At 34.7% G+C, this 25,614-nt stretch overlaps 2 protein-coding genes across 8 annotated transcripts in view; one reads left to right on the top strand and one right to left on the bottom strand.

The window, feature by feature from the left end:
* The window catches only part of RhoGEF2 (Rho guanine nucleotide exchange factor 2), a 582,225-nt gene that overhangs the window by 459,120 nt on the left and 97,491 nt on the right, over positions 1–25,614 (top strand). The window lies entirely within an intron of this gene.
* Positions 9,726–25,614, bottom strand: part of Oseg6 (intraflagellar transport protein Oseg6) — a 135,132-nt gene continuing 119,243 nt past the window's right edge. The window contains exons 14-17 of one of the 2 annotated variants that reach the window (XR_010950572.1): positions 11,145–11,247; positions 10,872–11,053; positions 10,608–10,761; positions 9,726–10,274 (exon numbers count right to left, since the gene is read on the bottom strand). The gene's annotated coding sequence lies outside the window, so the exon portion shown is untranslated. Of the gene's footprint in view, positions 10,275–10,607; positions 10,762–10,871; positions 11,054–11,144; positions 11,248–23,880; positions 24,296–25,614 lie in introns of those variants that run through there. The other variant, XR_010950573.1, reaches the window with a different exon arrangement.

Here is a 25,614-nt window from a genome sequence, read left to right as displayed (position 1 = left end):
TGGTTGAGCATCTGTAATTTTTACATAATATTAACAACTTGAGATCAACAGTTTCGCTTCTTCTGAAAAAATTTAAGAAATTTGTTATCTTGATAAAAAAAACTCGATTGAATTAACTATAGTGACATCAATATGACTGAATGTCTGTTAATTCAAGTACAACAAACCTGATCTGTTGATTCTACTAGCTTAATTTCTTTCGGTGTATGCACTGTTGTTTATAATGTATATATGCCATCATCTACTTTGATTATTTCAAAGTTCACTTAATTTTTTCTTTTTTTCTCTGCATTGTATAATTTTTATTACTATTTTTTTTAATATTGCTTAGTATCTTTGATTTTTGGTTTCAACATTGTTTTCGCTCAACAGGCCGCTGGCCTGCCGCATGTTTCCCACATGTTTCCCACATGTTTAGAACTTTGTTGCTACTTTTCATTTATAACATGTACAGCTGTTTAAGTGATGTGTTTCTCATCACACGCCTCTTGTTTCAAACACTTTTCCTTTTGATTTCTATTATGTTTTTCTTGCTTTTTTTTCAATGTTTCGTTGTTGTTCCATTTGTTTGGTTCATCCATCTTTTTTTTTTTTAGTTGCATGTGCTCGTAATTTTTTTATTTCATTTTTATTTTACCTGTCTAAATTGTGTTTTGTTTTGATTTACACATTATTTAATTTCCATGTAGTTTTCCGTTGTTTGTGTTGTTATGTAAATCAGCTTTTTGCTATGCTTTTGCCGGTGTTTTTTTCGTTGGACCACACATTCAAGTATATTTCGAAATTCCTTTTTAATTTCCTTCCCACTATTTTATGGAATTTTTTATTTGTTTTTATTCTGTTAGTGAAATGTTTTAATTTAGATCTTTTTGGTATATACTTAAGTAATATTTATTACAAAATATAATCGAATCACCATGTTGGCTAATCTAGATTTCTCCATTTACATAAATTTTGAATTCCTACTGTCAGTTGATTTGCAACATCTTGCGGAACGATTTCTTATAGCAGCTAAGGCAATGATCGCTGTATTTACTAGAATTTGATTCATCATTAACAGGGTGGTTGTTGTTGTTGTTGGTTTTGGGGAGTGTTATCTATATTGATGGCATTTTACGGGATAGATCTGGTACGTTGTGGCAACAAGCCCCATTAAGGCACTAGCCCGACCATCTCGGAAACGATTATTTATGACCACATTGAACCTTTTAGACCATACCGCCCCAACCCCCTAGTTCCATAAGTAATTTGGGGTCGTCCGAGCCTCGCCTTCTAAACATGTGTACGATAGTTGCATATTTATAACAGGATTCGCCTCGCGTAGGTGAGGTTGACAATTGGGTTACGGAAGCTATGAATGCGCTTACTAACCCCCAGGGTGGTCCCGTTTTTATTCGCATAATAGAATGTTTCCGAGTACGAAGTGTTTCAGACCTTTAAGCTGAATTGACTATCAACCCGAAGGATACGGCGTTAGTCGTCTTTTTCCACGTGGATATGTCAAATCTATGCTTTCAGGTCTCCCAAGATTGATGCAATGTCCTCTGAGTTGTGTGATATGGTAAAATATCTAGGAATTATTTTGTACAGGCAGCAGACTTAGCAACTCAATGTAGAAGACCGAAATAGGGCTGTCTTGCTTGCCTTTTACTGGTGAAAGGAGGTCGTGGAAAAGATCTAGGGCCTTTCGTACATTGTCTTTATGATATGGTAGTTAAGTCGCTGCTTCCCTATGGGGCTTTTGAAGTGGAAAACACTGGACACCACCAAATAGCTGGCAGCTATGCAAAGAACGGCGCTAATTTGTATCAGCATCTCTCTTAAAATAACATCTGCCTGAATTTGGTCCTGTATAAATACACGGTTCATATTTCATGTATGACGGCTAAGCCCCGGGAGTTCAACAAGTTGTGTTATATCTTTGGTGGTTGGACTTATAACCGGCCACATAGCAATCGGGAGGCACGCACAATGGCTGGGTGCTCCCTATAATGATTACTGCAGGAGCTGCAAAGGCGAAGAGGAGATAGAAATAGTAAAGCATTTTCTGTGCGATTGTCCCGCGCTTTGGCACAAGAGGAAGAAATCTCTGGGATCTCACTTCTTTGACGATCTTTGTGATCTGCCTAAGTTGGAACCTAATAAATTCCTGATGTTTGCTGTATCGACCTGTTGGTTTGAGTAGGGGAGAGATGCACGTGGTATCACAATGGGACCTTTTTGGGCCTAAGTGCACTGGTGCTTGCACCGGTGGCCACTCTAACCTAACCTAACCTAGTTAGGAATGCCTGATCATACTTTCCATTGAATCAAACTATTTTGAGATTAGTAACATCTGTGTTCTGTAGCATAGCAAGATGCTGCGCAACTGTCAAGCTGATATATTGGCCCGGTTGAGTACTTTTCAAACGAAAGTGGCGCACTGTAGGGAATTCGGAACCCACAGGTCAACTGTAGTTTACTGTTCTACAGATGACCCTCGAGTCAGAAAACTCTGAGCAGACGCTATCTCTTGCAGGATAGCGGAATCATTTATGGCTCGTGATTGGAGTTACGATGGCGTTCAGTTCATGGGAATTCAAGCAATGCTTCTCATTATACGAAAAACTACTTCCTGCTCAGAAGCATGAAACTTCAAGTAAATTCGTATTTAACTTTCCGATAGGAATTTTGGCAGTATATCATTACCTTCAGGTATAGAACATGAGTTATCGCTCGAAAAAAGAATGGGGTGATGGCTTCATTAATTGTAGGGATGGATGTTACAGTCTACATAGACGACTTCCTGACTTTTGCAGTGTCTTCTAGACGGTGATCTATGCTATAGAGAGCATAAATACTACTAGTCCTCTAGTATACCAGCGGCAGGTTGAGCATTGAATTAGAGCATTAGAGAATTGAGAGCCTTGGATGTGGAAGGGATATAAGTAGATCCTTGTAGTCTAGTCATCTAGCAAACTATGTTTTTTCTTTTGATTGCCGGACACCAAATCATGATACAGGCCGTGATGTACAGCTGAGGGCATATCTTGAGCTGTATATGCCACATTTTACGCACGGCTGCTTTAGAAGCGTATAGGGTAGTTATAGCTTGCCAAGGTTTGTCCTCGACATGTTTGTTCCAGTTCAGTTTACTGTCCAAGATAACGCCAAAGTATTTAACTTCCGCTAAAATGTGATCCTCATTTCATATAATAGAGGTGGCCTGAAAGATTTTGTTGCGCCTGGTGTACAGTCAGTCTTCGCAGAAGAGTTGAAGTGGGAGGGAAGTAAGAGTGCCAGTAGTAGTGAAATTGGGTGTGAGTGGGAGTCGGAGTGGGAATGGGAGCGAGAGAGGTAGTGGGAGTTGGAGTGGGAGTGATACTTGGAGTAGGAGTGGGGGTGGGAATGGAAATAGGAGTGAGAGCTGTAGTGGCGATGGGAGTGAGAGCCGATTGAGAACGGGAGTGAGAGAACGATTGAGAATTGGATTGGAATGAAGGATGGATAAAATTAAGAAAAAGAAGACGATAATGACATGCAGAAAGAAAGTCTGCCGGGTACTCTAGGCTAATTGATTCCTACACAAAGTGAGTTTGTTTAAGTTGACCCCCATGATGTCTTGATCCAAAATTTTCGCCATACCCTTTAGAACAAATGAACTGAGTAATTGATCGATACGACGAGGGCAGTTACTCGGATTTCCTTAGATTTGGTATGTATACAACCTTAACCTCTGCTAAACAGTTTGGAATGTAACCGAGCATTAGAGTTGCCCTATATAAGTTGAAAAAGACTGCGGCTATATGGTATATTTCCTGCTGTAACATACAGGGATAGACCCCATTCTGACCATTCCGTGGTGACTTGAATGGGCTGAAAGTAGACAAAGCCCATTGCTTTTGCTTGACTGTGGTGAGCTTTGTTGCTATGCTTTTTTCAGTTAGAAAACAAATTTTCTAAAAAATTATTATTGGCCTTTAATCTCTAAAATTTATTAAACTATTTTATGAGCTCGAGGCCATATCCAAATAAAAACGCAGTATAAATATTTTATATTTGTATTTTTATTTTATTTATTTTTTATTTTATATTCGATATTTCGACTTCAGTCTGAAGTCATCATCAGGAACAATTGAGTATGTTATACAGACTGAAGTCGAAATATCGAATATAAAATAAAAATACAAATATAAAATATTTATACTGCGTTTTTATTTGGATAAGGCGTCGAGCTCATAAAATGTTTAATAAAAAACAAATTTTCTAATCGGGGAATTGATTTGGCTGACAAACACTCTGAGTGTATTTCTGCCATGAAAAGCTCCGCAGTAACAATTAATCTGCTTGCAGATGCTATTCGGAGTCGACATTAAACATGGTAGTAGGTCCCGTCCGGCCAATTTGTAGCGAAAATTAAAGAAGCACGACGCAAAATGTAAGAAAAGCTCGGCCTAAGATTTGTTCGGAAGTAATCGTGCCTTGCATTTACTTATTTATTTAATGGTCAGCAAGCCTTTCATTAATTGTGAGTTTTGATAGGGAAAGTGAGTTTTAACTAAGAGCTTACATGTCTCTTTCGGCTGCTCAGTTTAGCCCCCATCTGTCTTTTCCAGAGTACAAATTATATTTCTGTTATCACTAGAGATGGCTTTTTGGTGGCGCATCGCAGTGGGAAGATCATTCATTCTCTCACAATGTTCTCTCTAGGTAGCCATTTTAGATCTCCTAAGTTAGGCAATTAAATATAATTCATCTAGATTTTTAGTTAATTTTAGAAAAAGGTATGTTTCTGATACAATAAAACTAGTAGCTAAGTTTTGTTGAGAAAAAAAGGGTTTCAACGCAATTACGTGAAAAAGGGCTGAAATTCATTTCGTTGCAAAATTTTTAAGTATATTTGATCCCAAATTTTGTTGTGCTTCTAGTTCAAAAGTACTTGCATATGTTAATACCACCCTGCAAAAATCGCGAGTACTCCATGCATGCATGTATGGAGTACACGCTATGGACCAACCAAGTGCTCCAAAATTAACCACAATCCAAACAAAAAATATGGTCCAATTAACATTGCGATGTCCTAGGACGGGACCATATACTCCAGCTCCGCATTACATCAGAGTAATCCATGGAGTACCCACAGTCCAATAAACATCGTGTAGTGATTGCAATCGTTAAAAACGAGCAATGATCGGCTTACAATATGTTCGTGTAGAAACATGAGTTGGTCCATTGCTGCATTATAGTGGAGTAAATTGGTAAGTACTCCAGTGGACCACATGGTCCAACGATTTTTGCAGGGCATACCACCATTCTAAAGATAGTTTTTCGAATTATATTTTAATATCATGAGTTATATTTCTTATTCATGATATATATTATTTCTATATGCTGTTTTAATGCACGGATCCCATTTTCGCTATTATTTGGAATCCAAATCTATAAATAAAGTTTTAGTTGTAAAGATGGAGATTATGGCTATTAGCGAGCTTTGGAAAATTTTGGTCTCAGTGCTTTTGTTTAGCTATATTTTATTAAAATAATTTGTTAAAAATAAACGATTGCGAGCACACAAAGAAATATATTTGTACTATGGCACTATTGTGAATATTTGCGCTGCATTACCCGCAGTTGCTATTGTGCGCTAGATGGCAGCACAAGCTGTAAGGTTAATAGAAAAGCTGATTTCTGTTGATATTTGATAACAGACTTTTATATTGGTTGCGCAAGATGCGCACGGGTCAGGCTCGTAAAAAATAAAACGGGTTATTAAGAATTGTAAATTGGAACTTTTTTAATCTTTTTTTGCACAACTTTGTATTTATATATTTCCTATCTTTTTTCACGGGTAACTTCTTTAGTATTGCCTCTAATAAAAAGATTTTCCTTACTTTTATACCCACTTTCTATACTTAGCAACTTGTTAACAATCTATTTAAGTGCTCAAAGCCAATTGAACTTTTTAATGATCTCTCCATTTAACAATATTTGTGTTTTTTTAATATCAACCTACAATTGCTTTTCATGAAAAGCTACTTTAACTTTTAGCCACTCATCTTTAGAGCTTCTTAATAGAATGACAAACTAAAGTGACTGAGTAAATGAGCATCAAAAAAATACTTAAGAAGAATATTGTAAACGTAGTAAAAGCAGTTTTTTAAGTGAGGCAAAACTATGGAAAAAAAGAAAAAAAAATGTTTAACTCCCACTAAAAGCAGCAAATTCACATTTGCAGAAAAATCTTTTTTAATTTCGCATGTTGTATTTTCCTTTTAACTGTTTTGTTTTTATTGGTATGCCTTTAGTATTTTGTCCTTTACTTAGCTGTCGTAAATATAAACAGTTAATTTTCTTCTTCTGTATTGTTATTGCTAAAACGTCTTCTACGACTTTTGTCTGCACGAGTATGTTTGAGGTTAAGAAAGGGGATGAAAGGGTGTTTTTTACTCGCTTTAAAAAAGGGGTTACTAGTTCTCATGAAGTGCAAATATATGTATATACATTAGAGCTGGTCAAATTGTATGGATAGACTTTTATTTTTATCATCAGGAGTACATCAAAAACGTAAACGTGATTCTAAGAAAAATTGCTGAAGACACCATAGCTCTTAAGTCCGATTTCGAGTCCCCCACTTTTGCAAAATAGATATTTTGCCATATGAATGTAGGGTTTGGCCAAAGAATCTTCATAGCTTCTGATATAATTATAGGAAAAATATCATATTGGGCTTACTTTAAAGGTACTTTACGTACGTTTCAGAATCTGTATTAATATCAATATTGTTTTTGAATTTTAGTAGAGGCTTAAATTATGAGAAATTAGCCTTAAATGAACTTTTAAATAATATATTTCCATTTTTAACAAATTTCTTATGGAACAATTTTTTTCTTTACAGCTAAAATAAGTTCAGAACATTTCCAACAACTTTCATTCAAACAGTTTTTCTTTTTTCGAATTCGTATTAGTACAAAAAAATTAAAAAAAAAACCTATATTTTCAAGTAGTAAGCGGAAAAAACACAATTTTTATAATTTTAATGTAATTTATTTAAAAAATTATTTTTTTTAGTTAGAATTGACAATTTTAACGTATTTTTCAAATTAAAAGTAATGTTATGTTATTATTTTTTAAAATCTTTTTTGCTCTCCATTCGTGGTTGGTTTTCACGACTTTCTGCTGTAACAGCCATAACACCTTCATGTTTTTTTTCTATAACACGTTTGGAAACAGATGTTAACAACTGTATACACCTTTCTGTTCCTTGTATATGCACTGGAATATTAGGATCATCTAGTGTTGGCTTATCATAATCTAAAAAAAATTTGACCCGCTCTCACGTACATATATCGCTTAAAAACGTTCATACTTTTTCGTACTTGAAAGTTTTGTACTTTCTCGCTTCTAAGAGGATATGAGCGGAAATCTTCTTTAAACGAGAAGCAAAAAATTACGCGCTAGAATACTGAAAGTGTTGGTAAAACAGCGAAAACTCAACTCGATTTAACCGCGCTTGATCAAGTGGATGTAAATATTTTTAGAGTTGTTGAATTGCTCAATTTTGTGATTATTAGCATAGACTAAGCCCGACGTTGGGCGCCTCTGTTTGTTATATGTAGCCCGGGCAAAAATTTCTATATTATTTATAAGAAGGTACAGCTAGAAAATAATCGGGCGAATTTACCAAACAAATACTTAAAAATCCGCCAAACCTTGCTGTTGAAAAAATTCATGATATTTGGTACCCGGTTCTGCTTTGTTGGTAACTTTTAGAGATAATGTAAGATAATTCCACATTAGACTAGTTGATATTAATGAGATCTTTATTGACCAATGCAATCTATTTGGTTTATATATTCATAAAACATAACAAACAACCGGCGCCTAACAGTGGGCACTAATAAAGCGAGGAAACCTGGTTAAAATAGGATCCCAAAAGATGCCGTCACGTATACAACCTAAGTAAGGAAACAATTTCTACACTTTTAGGGGCACTAACTGGGCATTTGTCTTATATGTAGGCATGTAGAAAGGTTAGGAGCGCCTTGTAACGAAGATGAAGAGAATGAAACGGTGGTTCACCTCATCTGCAACTGTCCGGCTGTGCGCCACTTGCACGGCAGCGCTTTCTACGCGCTGCATTTCTAGATAATTTGAACCCAATCGTGGTGCATGACGTCAAGAACCTGATAACCTTTACAAGGTCCTAAAAATAGTTCTAAAAGGAAAGGTAATAGTGGCTTTTCGTGATATCAAAACGGGCGTGATATCACTCGCCTGAGTGTGCCCTCGGGCAACCACTTCAACCTAATTTAATAAAGCGTTTGCCTACACTTGATTGCTCTTATTTTCTTTGCAACTGAATTGACAAGAGAATTCCAAGTTCTTCGAAAACTTACTTTACTGATAACTATTTATAAAATTATTCGTTGAAATTTTTAATTTGTTTCGGCACGCTCAAGATTATTATAACACTGATAGCCACTTTCAAAACTTCCTCCAATTTTTTATGAAAAAAGTATTGAAATAAGTCAAAGTTCCAGACAAAATAGGGTAAACTATTGTTATTTTGTATGTGTCTATTCTTAACAAGGTTACCACGCGTATCATGGATCTGATCTTGTCGAGAGATCAGATCGATGATAGATGCATGTGCTCAAATTAGACACATGCCAGACGTTGTGACTGCTCATGGTGGACCGAATTGTCATCGATTCTCCAGCGACTGATCTGAATGCTCAGAAACAAGGATAAGAGTTCTCAACTTCAATCTTTTACAATGAGCCACCAGTTGCTGTGCGTTATCTGAAGAAAGTACTGTCGAAGACTTAGCTTTGACTTCGACGTCCTTTCAGATTTTGGCGGATAAGCGGGCATGTCATTGGGGGTAAGCCCCTACTTTCTGGACCACCGTCAAACGAACTGATAACCAATTACAGCTACTATTGAAGAAGCTACTGCAGCATGCCTTACAGAGAAGCGGATGTAGAACGCCTTGCTATATTTAGTCCATTAGAAGCAAAGCAAGAACGCCTTCGGTAGAAACAAATGCAGAACGCCCTTCTTCATGAAACCCATGGTATCGAAGCAAGAACCCCTTCCGGAGAAAAGGGTTTAGAATGCCTTCCTATATTAAATCTTTAGAAGCGAATCAAGAACCCCTTCCGGAGAAGATTGTTTAGAATTCCTTCCTATTTTAAATCTATAGAATCGAAGCAACAACCCCTTACGTTGAAGGAGATTTAGAATGCCCTCCTATATTAAATCTATAGAAGCGGAGCAAGAATGCCTTGCAGAGAAATAGAGTGAAATACCTAGAACTACACTGAGCCAAACAAAAATTTTATGAAAACCTCTACAAAAACCGGTGTTCATAAAATTAAAAAAAATATTTCTTAGAACATATATGTTTTTTCTTATATTCTATGAATGGTTTCATAGATTTTAAGAAAAAATATTTATATTTTAAGAAAAAATTTTTTAGTTCTATGAAAACTGGTTTTTGGAGAAGTTTTCATAAACTTTTTCTTATAAAACATGTACTTTTTGGGTTCAGTGTATTTAATAGGATAATAAAAACAGTGTTTTAAAAAGTTTACATTTTATTTTATCTTTTTTGATAGAAGATCTTACAAACTAATTACCAATTATTACGAGGACTGCAAATTATGATTATTTTTTTAATTTACTCAAGAATCAGTTTTTCATAATAAAACTCAAAGAGTCATATATCCTGAACTGTGCGGAATTACGCCTTAAAAATTTACAATTCTTCATACTAAATTAAGTTTTTGAATATTTCACTTTAAATGGGGGAGGAGGTATTCAATTCATACCGATTTTCCGCCACTTATACTAGCATTTTCAATAACTTATCTTTGATATCAGCAATTTCAGAGCAAGAGGGTGTTCGTTCAAATGTTTACGGCGAAATTCAGCATAGTTCAGGATATATGAATCTTTTAGTTTTATTATGAAAAACTCATTATTGAGTAAAACAAAAAAAAATAACCATTATTTCTAGTCCTTCATTGTTACAGAAAATAAAAATTGTTAGGAATTCAGTCTTGTACGCATATATCAATAAAATTTAGTCTTACATACATAATTATTTAAATTAAACATTTCGTAACATAACATTATTTTGGCTTTATTTCGTTGCTTTTATTCGGGAGTAGCTTCGGTGTGCTTTCTCTTTAAACATGAGGCCTTGTGGCAGCGGTTTTTTACGGCCTTCATTGCGTGTCGCAGCTGGTCTTTGCATTCCTTTTCCCCAATTCCCAACTTGTGAGCAGCTTCTGAAATAAAAATATGGAAAATTTGTAAACATATATAAAATAAACATCTTTTAAAAAGTGCATTATGTTCCTTTCCATAACATCATCTTAGGTTAAGCGGCAATACTGCCAGGGTTAAAGTCTAGTCAACTTTGTCTGTAGTTTAAACTTGCACTGAAAAACTGTGCCTATGGGCTGCTTTACACGAGTAAATAGCAATTCGACAGATAAAAAGCATGTATCTGATGGTTGAACGCAGTCGAACGACAAAAATCGAATATAAAATCGACTCGTGTAAATCAGCCTAAAGGGTGTTAATTTACTGATATATTTACATTGTTTAAATATACTTACCAAAAAGTACCTTCATTAGTTTCGTGTATCGAAGTATTGGCGTTTTCCCTTGTTTCCCATCCATATTATGTTGTAATATTATATCCTCGCCCAAAATCGACAGCAAGTTTTGTTTCAAACCGCCAGATTTTATAAATTGAAACACCGTCCCAACCTACAAAAAATATAAAATATATATAAATTAGTATTTAAATATATTATTATTAGACTTTTTATGTACATATATGGGCAGTAAAAATAAGCAGCAAAGATAATAAGTCTTACCATCTGATTTTGATTTTCTGCACAAATGAATGCCTCCAAGACGTCCAGTTCTGGTTGTGTTTTTATGGGAAACATTGAGGCAAATTTCGGTACCGGGTATATGTTGTCGCTCAAAGTTTGTATTAAAATGGTTTGTTCTGCTAATGTGCTTTTGATACTTTCCAAATTTAAGTTGTAGGTATCTGCGAAAGAAACATATTGTTGTTATAGAAAATAATAAATATAGAATATAATAGAAAAGTGAGGTTTTAACATCAATTGCCATAAAATTACCTTTGTTTGCATTAATTTCAGATTTGAGACTCTATTGCATAATTTTTTTCTACCGCAGTATTTTTTAACTCTTTTATTTGGCCACTCAGCTCCGATATTGTGTCTGCAATTTTTAAATTAATATATTTATAAATTAATATACATATATATATGTATATACACTCCTGCTCATATTAATAGGTACAAAATTGAAACTAATTTTATTCGTAACGTATATTTACTTATGTGTTTTTAATAATTTTCATTTAAAGCTCATCATAGTCTTAAGCAGACACTGAATTAAAATCATTGCAACTTACCAGAAAAACACGACAATGGATCAAACTTTGAAAAATGTGCATCAAAATTTTAAACTTTTTAATCCGAATTTCCAAAAGTTATTTGAGAATGCAGTTTTGTAGTAAATTCAAAGTCAAAAAGTCATAAAGATTTTACTTATTCAGTTTCTGCTCAAGACTATGATACATTTTAAATGAAAATTATTAAAAACACATAAGTAAATATACGCTACGAATAAAATTAGTTTAAATTTTGTACCTATTAATATGAGCAGGAGTGTACATAAGGTTGCACCAAAAAATGTTTTTCTCTTATTTGGTATATTGAAATTATTATTCTGGAAAATGAAAAATGCGACAATACAGTTCTTTTATTACAAATTAGAGCTACTATTTTACTGTCTTATTTTTTCGCTGCCTTAAAAATATTTTCATTATACCAAATAACCTAATATAGTAGGGGATTCACAAAGTGTAATAGCTCGTCATATCATAAATCATAGACTTGTGACCGTCAAAAAATGTATGATATTATGAAAATGTGACGTCATATTGTTATAAAATCATATACATTATAACGGGCATAACTTTATGATTTATATCCGATATAAATTTTCGAGTTTTGACGTTATAATACCATACACTTTATGATTTTCATAAGTTTACGACCTATGACAATATGACGTTTAATGACAAATTGTGAATTCACAAATTTTGTCTACGATCAAATAGGAGTTTCAATGAGTTCACAAACACCACTTAAATTACGAATTTCGCTACGCCATTTTTTTGCCTCAGCCATTTTTTTATTTGATACTTAAGTTTCTTATATTGCCTTTTAATTTGTTGTTTTATAAAAGTTTTTATTTTTAGGATAGTTTCTTTAATTACAGCTATGTACTAGAGGCAATAAAACTGTACTGTCCTTCTAAAGTAAAGAAAGGAGTTTGTAAGAAATTTCGCTCAAATTGTAAACTTTTTCCAAGCCCAATTGATTAGTCTTAACTATACCAATTCCGAGGTTCAGGGAACTCATAGGTGTGGTAAAAAAATTATATGGGTTTAAAAATGTCTTTGCAGTGAAAGTGTTGTCTTCATAAAATTTTGTTATTATCAAAAAGGATTGACACTCAGTCGAGCAGTAATTATCGGGAAAGCTTGTAGAAAAATATGAATTTGAATCGCTTGTATATGATTTTATTACACCTTTGGAGTTCTTTTTAAGTCCAGAATTTCTCACAGCTTTTGAAATAGGCCGCGAATTAAACTTGTTGAAAATTTGTTGAGGAATAAACTGACGTTTCTTAATACTTTTCTTTATAACTTGCAAATAACTTTCAAAACTGTATGCAGAAAATGTGTCAAGGCAACCAAGATTAATCACACAATCAGCTAAATGTAGTAAATTATGCACATTAGAAAAAACGCTTGTGTCTCCATAATATTCAGAAAATCTCCCAACAAAATGATTCAACATACTATTCGCTTTTTCAATGTTTACGGAGAAAGTTTCGGGACACAAAAGAAGCCTATACGCACATTTAAGATGTAAAAAGTGATTGTACATATCTTCGCTCAAAATATCTTTAAATACAATGAACCCCGTATATATATAATAAACTGCCTAAATTCTAAAGCCTTCCATCGCGGCAATTCTTGAAATCCCCTTGGTTTTCGTACGAAATCCTTTGGAATGTAGGGGGCTAAAGACGATAAAAAGGATGATAGTTCGATGCGTTTTTGCGGACTGACTTTAATTAAGCTTGTCCCACTCAGAATAGAGCCAATCATTTTTTTAACAACCCCAAGGTCAATAAGATGCATGACATCCAAAGGGAATTGCGTGACCATCTTGATATTTATTTCCTCAAAGCAATGGACCCTGTCTTTATAAAAAGGTAAATGAAAACCTTTATCGGATCTATTTGCAAAATCAGAGTCAGTCCTTTTGTCCCCAGTAAATGGACGAAAAACTGTAGTATTTCGGATTCGTTCACCGACTTGCGTGCATTTAGAACACCCAACAAACGCTGTGTGCCCTTTTGTACCACAAATATATGATCGTGCGGGTGTGTCGCAAATAATGGCTCGTATAGATATCTTTATTGGCTTATTGCTGCATGTAAAACCATTTATTGCTAATGATTTAATTTCTTCTACAAAGTCGTGAAGGTATACATCAACAATATTAGGCTTCTTCTCACCAACGTAACTTCCAATAAGAAACACAGGGTTTGTTTTCAAATTGGAAACGCGACCCAAAACAGGCCACAGACCTATTGAAGAGCTCTTAAATAAGGGCATCCCATCTATACCGATGTTTATCTGCAGTACATCTAAATTCTCCTCAGAAATTTCACCCACAAGTTTGTCTAACTGATTTTTGAGTCCTATGTGAAGATATTGCCCTGGTGACACTGTACGAGTTACACACTTTGTAGTTTCGCCTATTAGAGTTTTAACACTTAAGGGTACACCCAGGTTTTCATATCTCAATATTCTTAAAAGACTGGCAACACATAGTACCGGGGGAAAAAACTCCAGGAACCAGTCCCTCAACTTGTTCCTAAGTGGTATCATTCCTGACGCATTATTTTCTGTATTAATTTCATTTTGTTTAACACTTTCACGGTCACTATGTTGTCCTACTCCTGATGAAGTATTGTTTATATTAATTTCATTTTGTTCAACACTTTCACTAAATGTTTGGTCTATTTCGGTCTTTTTTATTTTTATTAAACGTTTTAACTGTCTTTTGCTTAACATTTTTATTTTATTTTAATAACTCACTTTTTTATTTGATCACTTATAAAAGACGCGTCACACACAGATAACAATTGCAGACTGAATTAAACAATTCCAAACATGATTGTTGTCGAATGGAACTTTCCACAGAAGGTAACGGGAGTTAGGATTTTTTTATATTTATCTAGCTATTGCGCTTTATTGCATTACCCGTAATTGATCACAGAAGTCAATACAAATTAAGGTAGTGTAAAAATGCGCGTGCAACATCTCTGCTTCTTTTATGTATTACCAGCAATGGGTAGGAGAAGCGAAATCATTTGAAGGAATTTTAATCAATGCCTTCTAGAATACATTATACTTCGAGCTGAATAGCGATTCTTTGCGGCATTACCTGCAATGGGTAGGAGAAGCGAAACCATTTCAAGGCATTTTAATAAATGCCTTCTAAAATACATTATACTTCGAGCTGAATAGCGATTCTGTGCAGCATTATCAGCAATGGGTTGGTGAAGTGAAACTACCTTTAGAAGACATTACCTTAGAAGCGATTACCGATTTTTTGCTGGGTCACTTCTAAGCAAACTTTTAGGCGCGTCGCCACCAAATCAAAGAAAAGATCTTAACCGATATCGAATGAAGGTAATAATTCTATTATCAGCGGTACATGATATGTCAATAACAATTCTCACAGCTCTAGCCAAGCGTTAGACTGTTAATTATTCACACCAAAATTTATGTTAAAAAAATAAAAATGACACGCCTAAAAAGCTGCTACTTTTCCCATACTTGTAAAATATACTTATCGCCGCGACTCAGTTAATACAATTGCTGGAAAATTTCCCACAAAATTCAATCAATTTACATTAAATTTTCGGGCAGAACATAACACCTTTAATTAGGTCAATAACTCAGACTTGCACACATCCACACATAGTTTCATGTATTTGCAGTTGTAAAAATTGTATAGCATACACTTTGGCGCACACTAACGATTACTCAATCAATTAACGTGTACGTTAATAAAATTATTGACAGTTAGTCACAGAGCCGCCAGACTCGGAGATAATGAAGTGAGGCAAATGTCGAGCTGTGGAAATTTATTAAAAACTTTCCATTATCCTTAACATTAGATGTGTTTGTACGTATGTAGGTGTGTTCCAGTAACACTAAATATTGCAAAAAGTTTTCCTATCATTCTTTATTTCAATTAGCCGGTAACTCATCATCACATTATTCTATTTTATTGTTACCTTTCTTTGCATTACTTTTTGCCTTTGGGCGCACCTTTTGTAACTGTTCCAATGTCATACTTTTGTTTTTATTTTAAATTAAACATTAAATGTTATTGACCGGATATTAGTTACAACATCTTAGGGTTCAGACAGATATGTATAACCAAATGTGTATAAAGAAAAAAATTTATTTTTAGCAGCTAAAGTAGATCAGCAGACAGACCTTAAACAAACGAATACAGGCTTAGCGGTCTGAGTTGATTGCGAGAATAAGACACGCCCATCAATAAATGTAGCTTGATATACATTCACAATCGTGAATTTATATAAGTCTGATATTATTGATGGAAAATTCATTGTACTCTTTATATTCGTGGCACAGTGGGGCAGTTTAAAAAAATTTTTTTTGGAAATGAAGTTTATTTTGGGTTATTTTATATAAGAGCTATTAGGCCGGTGGTTTTTAAGCGAAAAACTAAGTTTTCCTTTATCCTCCTACGCGTTTCCGTACATTTTGTACCTTCCTCAGGGAGATCTGTTTTTATTAATAACATAAAACTGTGTGAAGTTCAAAGAGGACGTAGACAATATCAACTGTGCTTACTTCACAGCAATCAAAAAGCACACAGTGTGATGAGATGAGCAACGAAAAGGATGCAGCGCGAATATATGTATATAGTTTTGAAAAAAATTTTTTAATTTAATTGAATGTAATGTAAGTGAAATTCTCAATGTTGTGTAAAATGATTCTTTTGCAAATAATTGTTTTATGTTATTAATAAAAACAGATCTCCCTGAGGAAGGTACAAAATGTACCGAAACGCGTAGGAGGATAAGGGAAAGCTTAGTTTTTCGCTTAAAAACCACAGGCCTAATAGCTCTTATATAAAATAACCCAAACATAATAAACATTGGCCCATCAAGCAACTGAATAGAAAGTTTATTTTGTTAAGCTAAAATTCCTAATGCGCATTTTTAATATCTCCGGGTCACGCCAACTGCATTTTTTGTTTTTCTTTTTACAAAAATCGCTCCGTGATTTGTGAGAGCCAGTTAGCCTTAAACATAGACGACTCTAAGATTTTTGATGCGTTTTATGTAAGCCTTTCGATCTGTGCATTCCAATAAAAAACAAATTAAATTTTTTTCCACAAGTAGTTTTGCAGCTTTTCGCACCTTCCTCAGAGAGTCTTCTGCATATGGTATTCTATATATTGAAAAACAATATGTAGAGTCCTTGATGAGGGAAAGCACCAAAAGTAGTAGAAGAAAGTGGTGATTTTTTAAGCTATAATACACGAATTCCAGAAAGTTTCTAAAATCTCATTTGAAACGCATTTCTAAGTATTTTCGGTTCAATTCAATTCATTCAGGAAATAAAGCAAAAAAAAAAAAACAAAGCATCCGACGGCTATTAAAAATTGATTTGAGTTTTTTTGTGAGAATCGTAAAACAAATTTCAAAGCCAAAAAGTTTTCGAGAAGCTTAGTTGGAAATTTAAACTTTTTTCTAAAAGCAAACCATATTAAAAAGTTAATGGCGATTTATATCGACTTTAAGTTTGTAGTTTGCTAAACAAAATATTGAATTTTTTTTTTTAATTTTGAAATTTTTTTTGATAAATTGTGTTGAGAGACGTATTTGGCATTCTTCAGTACTTTTATTTTCAACAAGGAAATCTTTTTTTAAAACAAATTTCAGTTTAAAAAAATTTAAACTTTACGTGTCAGCTAAAAAATTTCCTACACTAACGGTGATTTTTATCGGTTTTAAATTTAAAAAAAAAATCGATTTTTTTTTGAAAATACATATTGGAAATATTTTCGCGATTTTCTATGTTTATAAACAAAAATGCATACTTGTTTACAAACTATGCGTCGCTCTGGCAAGGCAGGTACTTTTCCAACTAGGTTATGTGACTCTTAATCCCTATGTGATATTGAGTAAAAAGCCTGAAGAGGTACTTAGATACATAAAAAGCCTCCATATACAAAAATAGGCTGAAAAGTCATGCACAATAGATCTGCACAAAGGTCGCAGTGCTTCCAGGCCTAATTATAATCATAATGCGTTTTCAAACTGTGTACTAAAAAACGTGTTTGAAATAACTAGCATTAATTTCAGATTTTAAACGAAAATCGAAAATATTTTTACAAAATTTCAAAATATTTTTAGAAGATTTGAAAACTTTTTTACAAAATTTTAAAATATTTTTAGAAAACTTGAATATATTTTTACAAAATTTGGAATATTTTGTTTAAATTGATATTATTTTTTTTTCTTTTTATTTGGAACTTTTTTTTTTTAATTTTAAGGTGTAAAAATGTGCTATTTATGACCATCAACTTCAGCTCCTTAACATCTTTTAGAAATAGGATTTTAAAATTAGGAGCATATTTGATTTACTTTCTACCATAAAAAACGCAAAAAAAAAATAATTTTCTGCAATACTCACTCCTAAAAATTGCTTTTAGGTAAACATATCGAGAGCCAGGTCGAGTGTTTCTCCGCTGCTTGTGAGGAGAGAACCTTTTCGTTGGTAATCCTCCTCGCATTTCTTTCTTCGTTTTCATCTCAATGCGCATCCCTTGTGCGGTTGGTTGTTGTAGTTTTCATGTACGCAAACAGATTTCTCGAAGGTTTAGATGAGTGTAACGGATATGGGGATCTTCTTTTGGGTATGAATACAGTATGTTTCAGTATTAGCAACTTTTTGGTACTAGCTTGTTTGCCGCGAGAACCATTTTTGTTACCTCTCGATGCTTCGGTGTGAGGATTTTAGTAGTCTCTCACGATAGGCCAGCCCATCCACTTTAACATTCTAAGCACTAAATCCCATGATCATGCTTCGGTTGGAGGAAATATTAACCAACAACTGTATTTTGTTAAGAGTTTCTGCGTCTTGCCAAATAAGTTTTCCATAAAAATAGGTTTTACGCACTTCTGTGAAGAAATTCCATTTATTTTGGGTGTTCTATTCCATTCTGCGCACACTCTGCTATGCCCTATAAGATAACAGTCAAAGGAGTGTACATAAACCAAATAAGAAACACAACAAAACTAGAACTAGGGAACCGAAAATAAAGGACATAAACAAAGGACAAGCAGGCTAAGTAGAAGATTGGGAAGATGACACCAACTCAGGGAGTGTACATAAACCAAATAAGAACCACAATAAAATAAGTAGGGAGCGGAAAATAAAGGTTGGAAGGCTTGGCAGAAGGTCAGGAAAGGGCGAATTCATAGGCGAATAAGCAGAGAGTCCAAAAGTGAATTTTACAATAAATTTAAAACGAATTCGCACGTCAAATCTATATTGTGACGAATATTAGCATCACTAAGCGATACCAAACAACCACTCGTATATACGTAAACAAATCAATCATCATTTACACACATACATACAAGGCAGCGGAGAGATACTCACAAACGCATGTCATTATCAGCCGAAGTAGTACTCACATATACACACGCCTATGGCTACAAACTACAAATATACATGTATATGGCCGGTAACCAAGCATGAAGTTCACAAAATTACTAGACCTTAGGAGAAATGGGTGAACGAGGAAACCGAGAGTATAAAAGCAGCGCAAGCTGAGGCATGACTAAACAGTTTGATTTAAATACGCAATTAGTTGTGAAGTAAGAGTTATTGTGAAGTACTCTCAAAGTAGTCTAATAAGCACCATTTTGCTTTATTGAATATTCGAGTTATTTATTCAACAGTTTAGCGATTCGAACGTTAGCAGAATGTCTGGAGTAAGCGGAATTCGCCAAAAAATGTTACAATATGAATCCCCACGTGAGCCTTGAAATAAATTTTTTGGCGAGATTCGGTGAAGAATATAAAAGCCATTTCTAAGGCGAAAGTTAAAGAAAATTGTTGTGTGAAGAAAAGGATTTCTTTACTTTTCTAAGAAGAAAAAAGGAAAGAAAAACTCAATATTTCCGCACCGAACTTCAATCCTTCCTTATACATTTTTTCGAATTCCTTGGATTGTTTCATTGAAATTGACTCGATTTTTCTCAAGGTACAACATGCAAAAGCTTCAATCTTAAGGTATCCGCGACCCAAATATGAACTAGAGCGCTTCGAACAAAAATCTTATTTTCAAAACAATATTTTTAGATTTCTATAACGTTCTCACTGTCCACTAACTATCAAAGTGGTTATGTAACATTGTTACCAAACTATTTGCGAGTTACGAGTGAAAGTTAAAACGTCTAAAAGGGAAAGCAAACAAATAAAGACTGCAACGCAAGAAAAAAACTTAAAGCGAAAAGAGGGTGTGCGCTTCAGTACAATTGCAAGCTCTGTTGACCTTAACCGGAATTATGCCACCAAGGAATAATATTACCAAACAACAACAAACACAAATTATATTTCATAACATCATGCATAATGCAGATTCCACAAATGCAACTGATTGCATTACCCAATCGCACAGACAATTCTCAACATACAAAAAGTTCATATAATAAATTCGCATGTATGTATGTATGGACGCGTACATGTTTTTGTGTGCGTGTGTGTGTAAGCAATGAAGAAAGTATGGAAATCTACAGGAATCTATTGCTATCTGTGTGTGTGTTGTATAAGAAAAATAATTCATATAATTTCTCATGTGCACATTATTGTGAACTGAGCCAATAAACTTGCGTGAATTTGTAAGTGTTTGTGCAGCATTTTCTACAATTGGTTGCGCATGTATGTTTTCATACCTGTAAAACTCGTATGTTATCACAAAAGCTGTCACTTCACGCAAACAAACGCACATCTCACTTAGCCATCACTTTAGCTGCGGCTGTGTTTACGTGCTGTGACGCCTATAAGTAGGCCACTAGTCTTGAATTACTATCGTTTAATAAGCTAATACGGGAATCGTATATTTGTTTGGACATTGTGTACAGTGAATCACAGGCGAAATGAGACTAGCAATTTTTTGATAGTTTATTACTCTTGTTTTTTTTTAATAGTTGCGCTCCAGAGCAAGAATTCAGGAAGCAAGGCATTCGAAATTTTTATAAAAACTTTATAAAGTTAAGTTATTTATCTTTTTGAAAAATTTAATTGTTTTTTTAATTTAAATTTAAAATCACTATTTTCCAAGTCACATTGCTTTAATTAGGTTAGGCTTGTTAGGCTGAAGTGGCGGCCCGAGGGCGCACCTACACCAGTGACAATTAGGCCCGTTTTGATACCACGAAAAGATAGGATTATTTTTAATCTTCGAACCATTTTGAGAACCTTATAAGGCTATGAAGTTATTGATGTCATACTTTATTATCTGGCACAGATGAACCAGAAGGGGGCCCCCATAAAGCGCTACCTTGCGCAACTTATTTGAAGAAGAGGTGAACCACCCTCTTCATTCCCTTAACAACTCCTGCAGCAACGACGATAAGGCGCTCCTAACCTGTCTGCATCCTTAACTGCAAGCTAGTGCTTAGTTAGTTCTCCTACAAGGGTAAAAATTGTATCCCTAGTTAGGGTGTCGATGTGTTGGGATCTTTTAGAATCCCATTTTGGCCAGGTTTTCTTCAATGTCCGACAACTCAGTGTTGTTAGCCATCTTTCGCGGGTTTGTAGGTTGATGTGCTCTTTTAGCATACCTAAGAGTTATTAGTCAGTAATAATGTGTGAGATCTGCGACTGTTTAGTGTTAGTTCAGAGCCATGAGAGATTTTATAGCAGCCTGGCTGTCGCTGAATAAAAAGATTTCGCGGTCGATATTGTGTGTCCTTATCATAACCGGACCTTTCATGATGACCGATACTTCTGCATGTAAGACTACTGTGATCTGGTACTTCAAAGGAGAGCTGGAGGTCAAGGTACTTGAATAGAATCCACCTCCAAATCTGCCGTTTAGTTTAGAACCTTCAGTGTATATGAAAATTCTGCCGTCAGTAGCCCAATCATCCCTACTGTAAATGTTTACCATAAAGTTGCTTTCCGCAACTGTTGTGCTCGCACAGCGATCCGTGCTAGGAGAAAGAGAAAACTATATCTGTTTAGTATGCTAGAGTGTACTATGATTTTATTGTTCCAATTGGACAACTCTCTTGGACGCGGGGCTAATGTTGCCGCTGCCCGATAACCAGCGAGATCCCATGTACGCTTTCTTTTGACACTGAATGACGTTGTTCTTCCAGTTCGGCTTTTTGTCCAGAACTATGCCTAAGAATTTGGCCTTATCTACCAGGCTCAGGCGCATTTCCTTAGTTCGAGTAAGGTGGTGTTTTTTATGTTCGCAATTTTACCTGCATCAGGTCGTTTAAAGTTTGAGGGAAAGAGGTAAGCATTATATAATCCATCAGCAAATGCCACAACCTTTCCGCTTCACAACATTGTATCTCTTAATAACGAGTTTAGCGTTAGGCTAAATAGAAACAGGGGAAAGAATGCCACCCTGAGGTGTACCCCTTGCGACGTAACGTGTTATATCAACCTTCTCTAGTGAAGCAAGTAACTCCTTCCCCTAAGTAGTTGATAAAACAGTCACACTAGGCGTCTTTTAACATCCAAATTCGTAACGGCATCTGGACTTATATTTTTGAATGCTTCTTCAATGTCTAGGAAGGCCACAAGACAATCCAATTCGAGCAAGGATGATGATAGTAGAGACTAGTGACTGACTGACTAGAGACTGTGTAGCACAATCTTCGTAGATTTACCTTTGGTGTATGCGTGCTGATAAGTCGGACATAAGGTTGATATCAATGGTAGTAGTGAGGAATTTTGTTAATTACCCTCTCTAGAGTCATCAGTACGAAAGACTGATAGGTCTACAGTCCTTTGGATCGTATGAGAGGATTTCCCTAATTTAGGAATAAAGATAGCCGTGGTACTCCGCCGTGCACACGTAAAATCGTTTAGAGCCAGGCAAGCGGCATAAACGTACCGCAGCCAGTTGGCTGATATCTCCAAAGAATAAATGAGTTGAACAGGGGCAATCCAGTCTGGTCCAGCAGCCTTAAAAGGTTTAAAACTTTAAACTGCCAATCTAACTCTTTTCTCAGTGATGGGTGTATTTACAGCGTGGTTTATTGCAGATGTTTCCGGTGCGTTGGGCATGTTTCCCTGAAAACTTACGTCCACGAGCAGCTTCTGTGCTCGTCCAGGTACCGTTAGGTATCCACAGATAGCTATTAGCTTTTTGCGTCTTAGAAAGCACTTGATGTTTTGTCGACACTTTCGACTCCAGTGCGGAAGTTCCTCCACGAAGTTCGCTTCGCCAGTCTTCGGATTTTTTTGTAGGTACTTAGTTTTCATTTGTATTGTAGCCATTGTGACTCAGACTTTTGGCTCTGTTGAACTGTAATCTACAGGATTTAAAGAGTGAGAGTGAGTGAGATTTTCGCTTACGACGTGGTTTTTCGTTTACGACGTGGTTTTGGCGCTGGACAAGCTTGTTGTAGGGCATTTGTTTTCATTCACTCACAAGCGACTGTACATTCCCCACACATTTACAATAAACAAAAACAGTCAGCCAAATGGCCAGCTTATGTTTGTACATATTACATTTGTTGTTGATATTTAGTATTAATAATATATCAAGTAAAAGTAGCTTACTATTGTAGCCTAGTGCACTGAAAAAAAAGCTGATAAAATCAACCGAATATGTTATCCATAGCAAATAGCTGTTGAATCAACTTCACACAAATTTTTTTACACTGAATTGAGTGCTACAACAGTCAAATAAACACACACAAAAAATAATAAATTCAAAAAAAAACTTTCTTAGTTGGAAAAACTTTTTTCTATGGTTTTTTTATGTTGCTTTCCAGATCTTGAACCCAGGACTTTCGTTATGGTAGGCGTAGCACGCTACCATCACACCACGTTGGCCGCCTAGCTCTGCTCTGTTAACTAACCATTATTAATGTCACCCTGAGAATACAAATAAAAACTGTTAAAATAACAGGTTTTCGGCAACATAAGAATAAGAGTGTTTGTTGATATGACAGAGAGATTTTTGTGACACGATAATCATAAGAACAAATTACTGGGCGCTGTGAGTGCAAGTTTCTGCAGGAAGAGCAGAAGGAAGAGCTTCCAAAGGCAGCCGGTTCTATGTACCGGAGCGACTCGGGATTTTTCCCGACCAAGGGCGGTCATTTCAGTGTAACCCCATTTAATTTGTTGCATCCCTCCCACAAATTACCGCACTGTTACAACAACAGCGCAAGTTTCTCTTTAAAAGTTACAGATACGTTTGCATAACATTGACTGTTGTTCGCTGTTGAATTTACCAATTAAATCAGTTCTTTTTACAGAAAAATCAGTTATATTGATTAAAAATCTGTAATTTTTACAGAGAACTTTTAATTTATCACCAACATCTTATCTTCTGTTGAAATGACTAAACAAACTTGTGCTATTGACCAAAACAATCGGTTGAATTAACCATAATGCAGTCAATTTCACCGAATTTGCGTTAATTAAAGAAAAGAAAAAAACCTAATTTTTTAATGATACTACCTTTATTTCTTGCGGTGTGCGTTTGTGTGCCTTTGGTATATTTGTTTGTATTAAATTCTTCATTTTGGGTGGGGTCAGGACTCCAAAGCGTACGACAGCTGTAGTCACATAGATAGACATGTGTTGCCAACTGCGGCAATTAATACATATACATATATACAAGTATACAAAATTGACAATTTACGGTATATTGCATAATTTAGTTGTTGCTGCTGACAAGTTCACAGCAGCAGTCTAACCTTGTAATTGGCTGGCTGTTTGCATTATTGTATCCTTAACTCAATCGAACACATATCCAGCCCTGGCACTGGGCACTGACAACCTCATGCAGGCTCATTTTTTGTGACAGTGTCTTATGGCATATTGTTAGCAACAGGTTGTCCGTCGGTGGCGTGTAACAGAAATCAGCTGAAACAGTTGTGCAAGATTTTTTTGCTTAGTTTTTGTAGTGCAAATTTTTTTAAGTTTTAACTCAATTTTTAAGAGAAAAAATTTGCCAAAAATTCAGAAACTACGACATAAATTTAATGCAACTCGGGAGAAAACTAAAAATAAATAAAGACAATAATTGAAAAAATAAAAAAAGAACTAAGCTTTAAAAATATATAAAAAAAAATGTATTAAGTATTCGTGCTTCCGCAAAATTTATCGTCTGGTTTCTTCTGCAAAATTATATACTGGGAATTTATCTCAATAAGAAATGAAAAGTAAAATTCGTTATACACGCAGCAAAAGCTTTAAGGAAATACTCGGCTATAATTATGACAAGTAAGTGTTAGTAAAAAATTACAAAAATAATTTTCTGGGGCGGTATTCTTGTTGTGGTGCAACGATGAAAAGAAAAACAACTTTCTTACATTTGAATAAATTTTTGTTTGAAATTTTTTTTATTTCATTTTTTCACAGAACAAGAATCCCATGTATGTACATAAGTAAAATGTTTGAAACATAGTCTGACAATTACAAAAAATTAAAACAACAGCAAACCGGCAGCGCTGCACGGTCAAAAATTTGAGTACATTTTTTAAACGAGCGAAGTTTACTGCTGATTTTGAACTTTTTTTTAAGAACTAAAAATTTTGGTTGAGCTCAAGGCCGGGTTTTCTTAAATAAAACACTTGGATGTGTATTTTAATTTGTTTTTATTTTTCAATATTTCGACTTCAGTCTGAAGTCATCATCAGGAATCTTAAACTACGCTTTGAAGACTTTTTTGTAATACTTTTCAAACAAGTTTGGAAGATATTTTGGTTAAAGTTCAAGTTCAGACTCTTGAAAAATATCATTTTCGTTTTTGGGTTTAAATTTTAGTCTAGAATTCAGAAAAATATTTTTTCAAGTGAGGGGCGAAATGTTTTAATATTAGGATTTGTTGGTTTGAAATATGTAAACTTTGTGGTGTAAAATTTAAACCAAAATGTTTCAATTTAAAACCAGTCATATGAGCGCGAGCAAGATCTACATTTAAAACCAAAATATGTTTGGCCATATATGTAGTGCAAACAGTTTAAGATTTAAACCAAAATTTTCAAGCATGTGGCGGAAGGTTTTGAAGCGGTTTAATTTACACAACTTTCAAACTCTCCCCCGCTGTTGAATTTTTCTCAATGATAAATAGATGGCTAAAAAATGTTTAAAACTCCATTGAAATTTAAAAAAAAAGAACTAATTGCTCAAAGCAAAGAAAAAAAAATCATTTCATGTTGCACGAATTTGAGGATTTAAAT

This window comes from Eurosta solidaginis, chromosome 3, assembly GCF_040869045.1.
Source record: "Eurosta solidaginis isolate ZX-2024a chromosome 3, ASM4086904v1, whole genome shotgun sequence".
NCBI lineage: Eukaryota > Metazoa > Arthropoda > Insecta > Diptera > Tephritidae > Eurosta > Eurosta solidaginis.
This window is presented reverse-complemented; position numbering and strand designations above follow the sequence as displayed.